This window comes from Eptatretus burgeri, chromosome 16, assembly GCF_056783735.1.
Source record: "Eptatretus burgeri isolate ZD-2024b chromosome 16, Ebu_testis_v1, whole genome shotgun sequence".
Classification (NCBI taxonomy): Eukaryota; Metazoa; Chordata; class Myxini; order Myxiniformes; family Myxinidae; genus Eptatretus; species Eptatretus burgeri.
This window is the reverse complement of record NC_140976.1, coordinates 9,263,726-9,276,744: the sequence shown is the minus strand read 5'-3', so window position 1 is coordinate 9,276,744 and position 13,019 is coordinate 9,263,726. Positions and strand designations below refer to the sequence as shown.

Here is a 13,019-nt window from a genome sequence, read left to right as displayed (position 1 = left end):
AAAGAGGTGGTGTTCACATTGTACAGGAATTTAGTGAGGGCCACATCGAGAATATTGTGTGCAGTTTTGGTCACCACAACTCAAGAAGCACACAGATGCCATGGAGAGGGTTCAGCGCAGGAATACTGGATTGATTCCGGACCAAGCTCGACTCAGCTATGAGGAGCGGCTGAAGCAGACAGGGCTTTACACACTATAAAGGAGGTGGTTACAAGGAGATATGATAGAGATGTTTAAGATCATGAAAGGTATCGACAAAAGAAGTGAAGATTAATTATTCAACAGAGTAGACAGTGACTGGACCAGGGGCCATAGCCTAAGAGTAAAGAAGAGGAGAGTTGAGACGGTCGTAAGACAGGGGACTTTCACTCAGAGAGTAGTTAATGAATGGAAAGGTCTCCCTGGAAAGGTAGTTGCAGTAGAAATAATAGATAAGTTTAAATTTTAATTTGATAGGTACCTGGAAGTTATGGAGGGGTATGGGGATGTTGACAAGACTTTGAGGTAGTTTGAACACTGATGGGTGATTGTGTGCATGTGTACCGAGTGCTGTTGATGGGGGTCTCGTCAAGGGGGGGGGGGGGTTGTTTGGTTGATGTTGTGTGTTTTTAACCAATCCCATGTCCCGCCCCCTGTGAGGAAGAAAAAAAATACAAAAACTTGACACTTAAAAAAGAAAATCGTTCATTATTTAAAAACATTTTTTTGTATTTTCTTCCTTTGATCTTGTGTCGATGGGTTGGTGTGGGGTTTGTGCAGGTATGATGGGCTGAATGGCCTCCACCTGTGCCAGATTTCCTTGCATTTCCTTGTTGATCTCCTCTTCTTCTTCTTCTTTTCACTCTCAAAGTAATCAGCAAAGAAACTTTCTATCCTCTATCATATCATTTTCCCATGACTTTTAGTATGTTGATAGATGACCTGTGAACCCGTTGGGTTCCTGTTGTGACAGCGGTTGATGAAAAAAATCATTTCAAGAAAAAAAAAGATAGCTCCAGCAAACTAAACCGCTGAGGTTGTTTATGTTGATCAAATACTCCCAGAGTACTTGACTGAATCGGGAATTGATTTTTTAATAATTTTTTTTGTTGCCCAATTTGAACGAAACTTGATACTGCACACCGCAGGAGAATGGTGAGTAAGGTGGCCCTAAAATGTTTGCGCTTGCATGTTGGCTGTATTTCAGGAACAGATATATATATATATATATATATATATACATATATATATATATATACATATACATGTATATATAAAATATAAAGCTCTTTCTCACCACTGTCTGACCCACTCACTCACTGATATTCCAGATCGGTATCTTCCAGGTTACGGAGAAAGCTGGAATTTTGTGTGCCAATGGACATTGAAACTGGTACACCATGAAAATAAAAAAAAAATCACGTAATTGTCAGACAGCATCCAAAAATGAAAATAAATAAATGAAAAAAATGTAGGTGAGCGACCTGAGAAAAAGGGGAAGCACAGTAATTTTGTTTGCCAACGGATATCAAAGCCAATACACGAGGAAAAATCACCTAACCATTCGAAAGCATCCATAAATGAAAATATAAATAAATGGAAAGAAATCAAACACAGGCGAGTGACCTGAGACGATGGGGAAGAACGGTTCATATGCTTACCCAATGTGCCAGCTTACCCAATATATATAAAGCTGAAACTTTGCATGCCGATGGACATCAAAGCCGATACATACACCGGGAAAAAAATCACTGAAACATTGGAAAGCATCTGCAAATGAAAATATAAATAAATAAACAGACAGAGAGGAGTGAAAACATAACCGCCATCACCTTCGGTGGTGAAGGTAACAAACAAACAGACAAAAAGGGGTGAAAATATCACCTCCTTCACCTTCGGTGGTGAAGGTAACAAACAAACCGACAAAAAGGGGTGAAAATATCACCTCCTTCACCTTCGGTGGTGGAGGTAACAAACCCAGAAACACACAAACATCGGTTCATTGATTATAGTGAGGATGTTTTTGTCCAGCGGCTCCATTGGAATAACTTGAGCCAAAACAGATCACATCGTGTAAGGTATTTGTTGGAGTGAAGTAACATGAAAATCCGTCCAACAAAAAGATGGCATCATGGAACACGACCCACGGAACCCACCAACATAGGGCCCCCGTACCTCATCACAGACCCCGGGGGAAGGTTGGGATCACATCCGCGATCATCTCGGGAATAAAAACCTTCGATCATATTATTTTGTTCTTCTCTAATAAATAAATATTAAAATGTTCACCTGGAATCTCCAACGAGCGAGAAATTGTTTTATTATTAAACTACAGTTCGTGAAATGTTTGTTTTACTTTTAAACATTCCTGAACCACTCGATGGATGAATCTAAAACTTGTTTAAAATTTAAATATTTGAAATCTGACTTGATCCACCAAAATCCCTAAAACTTGCACTTTATGGTGGATGAAGACCCCAAATCTCTGTATAAATGTGTATGGACGATGGAGTAGTGGAAGTGATTGATGCTCAAACATACCAGTCCTGGGATAATTAACCCTCTTCATGTAAACTTAACTACACACTGACGGGTCGCAAATCCACAACCCTTCCACTAACCAAGAATACCAGAACGGATCCTGCATGACACCATGGTACACTGTGGTATCAGTCCGACGACAACCGACCGAGGTAAACAGTCATGAGAGGAGAAACGTGAGTTCTTCACTTCGTACAACATGAATCAAACTTTTCATCTTATGAGTCATGAAGACGTCTATATCATCACGTCTTCACAAACACATATTCACTTAATACATCAAATAACACAACACAACACATACCGTGCACCGCTCAGGTCGCCGGCTCGAAACCACCAAGGGAATGATGATCTCATGGGTGTGAATTGGTTTACATGTCGTCAAAAACAGACTGGGTGAGTCCACGTCACGTGACTGGGAACTTGTAAAAGTTAATATGGGCGGGTAATAGATGGGACCCAAGCCAAGAGAGGGTGAGGTGATGTCGGTGCTCTCTCAGTCTCAGTCTCAGTCTCAGTCTCAGTCTCAGTCTCAGTCTCTATCTCTGTCTGTGGCTGCTGGTTACATCATTGGTTGGGACGCGGCTGTGCCGCTGATGCAGTGTCCCCCTTACCACGACACTGGTGCTCATTTTTCCGACCACGGAAGGATGACAGGCTGAGTCAACCTCCTGGTGTATTTTAATTCAGCGGCCAACGGGGCTTGAACTCAGGATCCCAAGCTGCGACCCGAACCACTAAGTGACAAAGCCAACACCAGGTGACACATTCTTTGCTAAAATCGCCAGAAAGTGAATAACTTGAGGGACCGATAACGTCACGTGACACACTTGAGAAATGTGAATTGTTCTCATTCGGGTAAATGAATCACAAGGGTCATTGACAAACCGGGTGAACTGGATTCAGCTGTTCTTCCTCCTCCGTCCGATTTACCCCTTAAACTTTCGTCATAAAATATCAATAAACCCGATTATGATGAGAATATGGAGAAAACGGATAAATAAACTTCACATTTATTATTTATTTATTAGTTGGTATTTTCCTCGAGTTTAGTTCGAGTACAAGACCCATACGGACGGGTTTCCATTTTAAGATTCTTGCTCGTTGTGATTTCAAACAGTTTTTGAGTGTTTTCACCAAACCAGAGTCTGTATTCAAGAGAACAACAGAAATGTGAACATCACGTGGTCCTTACTCGGGTCTTGTTCAACGTGTAAACTCCCAGTGGACAGAACTTCAGGACCTCGAATAAAAACCGAGGGATTAAACTTTGTTGCCATAACGAGTCCAATTCATCGCCAAGCTTCGTCCTGATGTGGAACCACCGGATCGACGATGGAGATGATGAAGACCCTGTAATGTGATCACATCCATTTAGGAGAAGTTCAACACCGAGGTGTTCCTTGTCATTGATCAATCAAAGATAAGTTTGGTTACCTGTCCAAGGTAGCCTCTCTCTCGTCTCATGAGTCATGATATCAAGCAATCCGCAGCAAACCGTGCCCCTTCCAATCTCAACCATCCGGAACCTTAACCTCCAACCCCCTCCGAGCCCTACCATCTGGAACCTTACTTCCCTCCAACCCTCTCCTATCCCAATGACAAGTGAACCGGTTGGTGTCGATGTTCGTGGGTCGACAAGTAAACCGGTCGGTGTCGATGTCCCTTGGTAGACAAGTTACCGATGGATTAAATGAACACGACGTTGATCAGGTTATTGTAACCGACGTGGGAAGGATTAAAACGTTGACGTTTCGGCTTTTTACCCTTCGTTCGTGCTCCACAACATTTCATCCACAGGGGTCTTGGAACCTGGAATGTCGGACCTAAAGGTGGAGGAACCGATTAAAAGGTTGTTTTGATCAATCAGTCACACAAGGAATGATTTGTTTATGAATTGAGTTTTTATAATTATTCAAATAATAATTTTCCCCAAGCGATCTGAGCGAGTTTGCACACCTGTACGTGTTTGTGTGATTGTGTCACAATCTCAGGAAAGGTTTCACTTCTGAATTATTTTTGCACAAAACAGGAAAACAGGCACAAGTTCGGTAACTTTATTAATTTATTAAACACAGAGAGAACGTCTCTGGAAGAAAAGTCACAGATTAAAAACAAAAAACGTTTCAATTCTTAAAGTTATTATCAACAAAGGCAACATTGTTATTCTCCATAAATTATATGATAAAGTACAAAACAACAGGATTCGAACCGACAACACTCACATCACATCATCCACCCAGTGTTTAATCCATTAAACAAAACGATAATTGGATTCTCAGATCGGTTTTGAACTTCCAGGATTGTTTCATAATCTGGAAATAATATAAAAGGAACAGGGTTCGATTACCGACCCGATTATAAACTGTGTTTGATGCAGTCTGGGTTCGATTCCCGACCCGATTATAAACTCTGTTTGACACAGTCTGGGTTCGATTCCAGACCCGATTATAAACTGTGTTTGATGCAGTCTGGGTTCGATTCCAGACCCGATTATAAACTCTGATTGATACAGTCTGGGTTCGATTCCAGACCCAATTATAAACTGTATTTGATACAGTCTGGGTTCGATTCCCGACCCGATTATAAACTGTGTTTGATGCAGTCTGGGTTCGATTCCAGACCCGATTATAAACTCTGATTGATACAGTCTTGGTTCGATTCCAGACACGATTATAAACGCTGTTTGATACAGTCTTGGTTCGATTCCCGACCCGATTATAAACTCTGTTTGATGCAGTCTGGGTTCGATTCCAGACCCAATTATAAACTCTGTTTGATAGTCTTGGTTCGATTCCCGACCCGATTACAAACTCTGATTGATACAGTCTTGGTTCGATTCCAGACACGATTATAAACGCTGTTTGATACAGTCTTGGTTCGATTCCCGACCCGATTATAAACTCTGTTTGATACAGTCTTGGTTCGATTCCAGACCCGATTATAAACTCTGTTTGATACAGTCTTGGTTCGATTCCCGACCCGATTATAAACTCTGTTTGATACAGTCTGGGTTCGATTCCCGACCCGATTATAAACTGTGTTTGATGCAGTCTGGGTTCGATTCCAGACCCGATTATAAACTCTGATACAGTCTTGGTTCGATTCCAGACCCAATTATAAACTCTGTTTGATACAGTCTTGGTTCGATTCCTGACCCAATTATAAACTCTGTTTGATGCAGTCTTGGTTCGATTCCTGACCCGATTATAAACTCTGTTTGATACAGTCTTGGTTCGATTCCCGACCCGATTATAAACTCTGTTTGATGCAGTCTTGGTTCGATTCCAGACCCGATTATAAACTCTGTTTGATACAGTCTTGGTTCGATTCCCGACCCGATTATAAACTCTGTTTGATACAGTCTGGGTTCGATTCCCGACCCGATTATAAACTGTGTTTGATACAGTCTTGGTTCGATTCCCGACCCGATTATAAACTCTGTTTGATACAGTCTGGGTTCGATTCCCGACCCGATTATAAACTCTGTTTGATACAGTCTGGGTTCGATTCCCGACCCGATTATAAACTCTGTTTGATGCAGTCTTGGTTCGATTCCAGACCCGATTATAAACTCTGATACAGTCTTGGTTCGATTCCAGACCCGATTATAAACTCTGTTTGATACAGTCTGGGTTCGATTCCAGACCCGATTATAAACTCTGATTGATACAGTCTGGGTTCGATTCCAGACCCAATTATAAACTGTATTTGATACAGTCTGGGTTCGATTCCCGACCCGATTATAAACTGTGTTTGATGCAGTCTGGGTTCGATTCCAGACCCAATTATAAACTCTGTTTGATACAGTCTTGGTTCGATTCCTGACCCAATTATAAACTCTGTTTGATGCAGTCTTGGTTCGATTCCAGACCCAATTATAAACTGTGTTTGATACAGTCTTGGTTCGATTCCTGACCCAATTATAAACTCTGTTTGATACAGTCTTGGTTCGATTTCCGACCCGATTATAAACTGTGTTTGATACAGTCTGGGTTCGATTCCTGACCCGATTAAAAACTCTGTTTGATACAGTCTTGGTTCGATTCCAGACACGATTATAAACGCTGTTTGATACAGTCTTGGTTCGATTCCCGACCCGATTATAAACTGTGTTTGATGCAGTCTGGGTTCGATTCCAGACACGATTATAAACGCTGTTTGATACAGTCTTGGTTCGATTCCTGACCCGATTATAAACTCTGTTTGATACAGTCTGGGTTCGATTCCCGACCCGATTATAAACTCTGTTTGGTACAGTCTGGGTTCGATTCCCGACCCAATTATAAACTGTGTTTGATGCAGTCTTGGTTCGATTCCAGACCCGATTATAAACTCTGTTTGATACAGTCTTGGTTCGATTCCCGACCCGATTATAAACTCTGTTTGATACAGTCTTGGTTCGATTCCCGACCCGATTATAAACTCTGTTTGATACAGTCTGGGTTCGATTCCAGACACGATTATAAACGCTGTTTGATACAGTCTTGGTTCGATTCCTGACCCGATTATAAACTGTGTTTGATGCAGTCTGGGTTCGATTCCCGACCCGATTATAAACTCTCTGTTTGATACAGTCTTGGTTCGATTCCCGACCCGATTATAAACTCTCTGTTTGATACAGTCTTGGTTCGATTCCCGACCCGATTATAAACTCTCTGTTTGATACAGTCTTGGTTCGATTCCCGACCCGATTATAAACTCTGTTTGATACAGTCTTGGTTCGATTCCCGACCCGATTATAAACTCTCTGTTTGATACAGTCTTGGTTCGATTACCGACCCGATTATAAACTCTGTTTGATACAGTGTGGGTTCGATTCCCGACCTGATTATAAACTCTGTTTGATACAGTCTTGGTTCGATTCCCGACCCGATTATCTCTGTTTGATACAGTCTTGGTTCGATTCCCGAACCGATTATAAACTCTGTTTGATACAGTCTGGGTTCGATTCCCGACCCGATTATAAACTCTGGTTGGTACAGTCTTGGTTCGATCCCTGACCCGATTATAAAGTCTGTTTGAGACAGTCTTGGTTCGATTCCCGACCCGATTATAAACTCTGTTTGATACAGTCTTGGTTCGATTCCTGACCCGATTATAAACTCTGTTTGATACAGTCTGGGTTCGATTCCCGACCCAATTATAAACTGTGTTTGATGCAGTCTTGGTTCGATTCCTGACCCGATTATAAACTCTGTTTGATACAGTCTTGGTTCGATTCCAGACACGATTATAAACGCTGTTTGATACAGTCTTGGTTCGATTCCCGACCCGATTATAAACTGTGTTTGATGCAGTCTGGGTTCGATTCCCGACCCGATTATAAACGCTGTTTGATACAGTCTTGGTTCGATTCCTGACCCGATTATAAACTCTGTTTGATACAGTCTGGGTTCGATTCCAGACACGATTATAAACGCTGTTTGATACAGTCTTGGTTCGATTCCTGACCCAATTATAAACTCTGTTTGATACAGTCTTGGTTCGATTTCCGACCCGATTATAAACTGTGTTTGATACAGTCTGGGTTCGATTCCTGACCCGATTAAAAACTCTGTTTGATACAGTCTTGGTTCGATTCCAGACCCGATTATAAACTCTGTTTGATACAGTCTTGGTTCGATTCCTGACCCAATTATAAACTCTGTTTGGTACAGTCTTGGTTCGATTCCTGACCCAATTATATACTGTGTTTGATGCAGTCTTGGTTCGATTCCAGACCCGATTAAAAACTCTGTTTGATACAGTCTTGGTTCGATTCCCGACCCGATTATAAACTGTGTTTGATGCAGTCTGGGTTCGATTCCCGACCCGATTATAAACTGTGTTTGATGCAGTCTGGGTTCGATTCCAGACCCGATTATAAACTCTGATTGATACAGTCTTGGTTCGATTCCAGACACGATTATAAACGCTGTTTGATACAGTCTTGGTTCGATTCCCGACCCGATTATAAACTCTGTTTGATACAGTCTTGGTTCGATTCCCGACCCGATTATAAACTCTGTTTGATACAGTCTTGGTTCGATTCCCGACCCGATTATAAACTCTGTTTGATACAGTCTTGGTTCGATTCCCGACCCGATTATAAACTCTGTTTGATACAGTCTTGGTTCGATTCCCGACCCGATTATAAACTCTGTTTGATACAGTCTGGGTTCGATTCCCGACCCGATTATAAACTCTGTTTGATACAGTCTGGGTTCGATTCCCGACCCGATTATAAACTGTGTTTGATACAGTCTTGGTTCGATTCCAGACACGATTATAAACGCTGTTTGATACAGTCTTGGTTCGATTCCCGACCCGATTATAAACTGTGTTTGATGCAGTCTGGGTTCGATTCCCGACCCGATTATAAACTCTGTTTGACACAGTCTGGGTTCGATTCCAGACCCGATTATAAACTGTGTTTGATGCAGTCTGGGTTCGATTCCAGACCCGATTATAAACTCTGATTGATACAGTCTGGGTTCGATTCCCGACCCAATTATAAACTGTGTTTGATGCAGTCTGGGTTCGATTCCCGACCCGATTATAAACTCTGTTTGACACAGTCTGGGTTCGATTCCAGACCCGATTATAAACTCTGTTTGATGCAGTCTGGGTTCGATTCCCGACCCGATTATAAACTGTGTTTGATACAGTCTTGGTTCGATTCCAGACCCGATTATAAACGCTGTTTGATACAGTCTTGGTTCGATTCCTGACCCGATTAAAAACTCTGTTTGATACAGTCTGGGTTCGATTCCCGACCCGATTATAAACTGTGTTTGATACAGTCTTGGTTCGATTCCCGACCCGATTATAAACTGTGTTTGATGCAGTCTGGGTTCGATTCCAGACCCGATTATAAACTCTGATTGATACAGTCTTGGTTCGATTCCAGACACGATTATAAACGCTGTTTGATACAGTCTTGGTTCGATTCCTGACCCGATTATAAACTCTGTTTGATACAGTCTTGGTTCGATTCCAGACCCGATTATAAACTCTGTTTGATACAGTCTGGGTTCGATTCCCGACCCGATTATAAACTCTGTTTGATACAGTCTTGGTTCGATTCCCGACCCGATTATAAACTCTGTTTGATACAGTCTGGGTTCGATTCCCGACCCGATTATAAAATCTGTTTGATGCAATCTGGGTTCGATTCCTGACCCGATTATAAACTCTGTTTGGTACAGTCTTGGTTCGATTCCCGACCCAATTATAAACTGTGTTTGATGCAGTCTTGGTTCGATTCCAGACCCGATTATAAACTCTGTTTGATACAGTCTGGGTTCGATTTCCGACCCGATTATAAACTCTGTTTGATACAGTCTGGGTTCGATTCCCGACCCAATTATAAACTGTGTTTGATGCAGTCTTGGTTCGATTCCTGACCCGATTATAAACTCTGTTTGATACAGTCTTGGTTCGATTTCCGACCCGATTATAAACTCTCTGTTTGATACAGTCTTGGTTCGATTCCTGACCCGATTATAAACTCTGTTTGATACAGTCTTGGTTCGATTCCTGACCCGATTATAAACTGTTTGATACAGTCTTGGTTCGATTCCTGACCCGATTATAAACTCTGTTTGATACAGTCTTGGTTCGATTCCTGACCCGATTAAAAACTCTGTTTGATACAGTCTTGGTTCGATTCCTGACCCAATTATAAACTCTGTTTGATGCAGTCTTGGTTCGATTCCTGACCCAATTATAAACTGTGTTTGATGCAGTCTTGGTTCGATTCCTGACCCAATTATAAACTGTGTTTGATACAGTCTTGGTTCGATTCCTGACCCAATTATAAACTCTGTTTGATGCAGTCTTGGTTCGATTCCAGACCCGATTATAAACTCTGTTTGATACAGTCTGGGTTCGATTCCCGACCCGATTATAAAATCTGTTTGATGCAATCTGGGTTCGATTCCTGACCCGATTATAAACTCTGTTTGATACAGTCTTGGTTCGATTTCCGACCCGATTATAAACTGTGTTTGATACAGTCTGGGTTCGATTCCTGACCCGATTATAAACTCTGTTTGATACAGTCTTGGTTCGATTCCTGACCCAATTATAAACTGTGTTTGATGCAGTCTTGGTTCGATTCCAGACCCGATTATAAACTCTGTTTGATACAGTCTTGGTTCGATTCCTGACCCAATTATAAACTCTGTTTGATAGTCTTGGTTCGATTCCTGACCCAATTATAAACTGTGTTTGATGCAGTCTTGGTTCGATTCCCGACCCGATTATAAACTCTGTTTGACACAGTCTTGGTTCGATTCCAGACCAGATTATAAACTCTGTTTGATACAGTCTTGGTTCGATTCCCGACCCGATTATAAACTGTGTTTGATGCAGTCTTGGTTCGATTCCTGACCCAATTATAAACTCTGTTTGATACAGTCTTGGTTCGATTCCAGATCCGATTATAAACTGTGTTTGATACAGTCTTGGTTCGATTCCTGACCCGATTATAAACTCTGTTTGATACAGTCTTGGTTCGATTCCAGATCCGATTATAAACTCTGTTTGATACAGTCTTGGTTCGATTCCCGACCCGATTATAAACTCTGTTTGATACAGTCTGGGTTCGATTCCCGACCCGATTATAAACTCTGTTTGACACAGTCTTGGTTCGATTCCAGACCAGATTATAAACTCTGTTTGATACAGTCTTGGTTCGATTCCCGACCCGATTATAAACTCTGATTGATACAGTCTTGGTTCGATTCCAGACACGATTATAAACTCTGTTTGATACAGTCTTGGTTCGATTCCAGACCCGATTATAAACGCTGTTTGATACAGTCTTGGTTCGATTCCTGACCCGATTATAAACTGTGTTTGATACAGTCTTGGTTCGATTCCCGACCCGATTATAAACTGTGTTTGATGCAGTCTGGGTTCGATTCCCGACCCGATTATAAACTCTGTTTGGTACAGTCTGGGTTCGATTCCCGACCCGATTATAAACTGTGTTTGATACAGTCTTGGTTCGATTCCAGACCCGATTATAAACGCTGTTTGATACAGTCTGGGTTCGATTCCCGACCCGATTATAAACTGTGTTTGATACAGTCTTGGTTCGATTCCCGACCCGATTATAAACTGTGTTTGATGCAGTCTGGGTTCGATTCCCGACCCGATTATAAACTCTGTTTGACACAGTCTGGGTTCGATTCCAGACCCGATTATAAACTCTGTTTGATGCAGTCTTGGTTCGATTCCTGACCCGATTATAAACTCTGTTTGATACAGTCTTGGTTCGATTCCTGACCCGATTATAAACTCTGTTTGATGCAGTCTTGGTTCGATTCCTGACCCAATTATAAACTCTGTTTGATACAGTCTTGGTTCGATTCCAGATCCGATTATAAACTCTGTTTGATACAGTCTTGGTTCGATTCCTGACCCAATTATAAACTCTGTTTGATAGTCTTGGTTCGATTCCTGACCCAATTATAAACTGTGTTTGATGCAGTCTTGGTTCGATTCCTGACCCAATTATAAACTGTGTTTGATACAGTCTTGGTTCGATTCCTGACCCAATTATAAACTCTGTTTGATGCAGTCTTGGTTCGATTCCTGACCCAATTATAAACTGTGTTTGATACAGTCTTGGTTCGATTCCTGACCCAATTATAAACTCTGTTTGATGCAGTCTTGATTCGATTCCAGACCCGATTATAAACTCTGTTTGATACAGTCTGGGTTCGATTCCCGACCCGATTATAAAATCTGTTTGATGCAATCTGGGTTCGATTCCTGACCCGATTATAAACTCTGTTTGATACAGTCTTGGTTCGATTTCCGACCCGATTATAAACTGTGTTTGATACAGTCTGGGTTCGATTCCTGACCCGATTAAAAACTCTGTTTGATACAGTCTTGGTTCGATTCCAGACCCGATTATAAACTCTGTTTGATACAGTCTTGGTTCGATTCCTGACCCAATTATAAACTCTGTTTGATAGTCTTGGTTCGATTCCTGACCCAATTATAAACTGTGTTTGATGCAGTCTTGGTTCGATTCCTGACCCAATTATAAACTCTGTTTGATACAGTCTTGGTTCGATTCCAGATCCGATTATAAACTCTGTTTGATACAGTCTTGGTTCGATTCCTGACCCAATTATAAACTGTTTGATAGTCTTGTTTCGATTCCTGACCCAATTATAAACTGTGTTTGATGCAGTCTTGGTTCGATTCCAGACCCGATTATAAACTCTGTTTGATACAGTCTGGGTTCGATTCCTGACCCGATTAAAAACTCTGTTTGATACAGTCTTGGTTCGATTTCCGACCCGATTATAAACTCTGTTTGATACAGTCTGGGTTCGATTCCTGACCCGATTAAAAACTCTGTTTGATACAGTCTTGGTTCGATTCCAGACCCGATTATAAACTCTGTTTGATACAGTCTGGGTTCGATTCCTGACCCGATTAAAAACTCTGTTTCATACAGTCTTGGTTCGATTCATGACCCAATTATAAACTGT

General features: G+C 41.5%; 1 protein-coding gene across 8 annotated transcripts in view; it reads right to left on the bottom strand.

The window, feature by feature from the left end:
* LOC147010459 (uncharacterized) overlaps positions 1-13,019 on the bottom strand; it is a 153,681-nt gene that overhangs the window by 43,746 nt on the left and 96,916 nt on the right. Inside the window, exon 1 of one of the 8 annotated variants that reach the window (XM_085858782.1) lies at positions 2,825-2,919. The exons of the other annotated variants lie outside the window; for them this stretch is intronic. The gene's annotated coding sequence lies outside the window, so the exon portion shown is untranslated. Of the gene's footprint in view, positions 1-2,824; positions 2,920-13,019 lie in introns of those variants that run through there. 8 annotated transcript variants of the gene reach the window in all.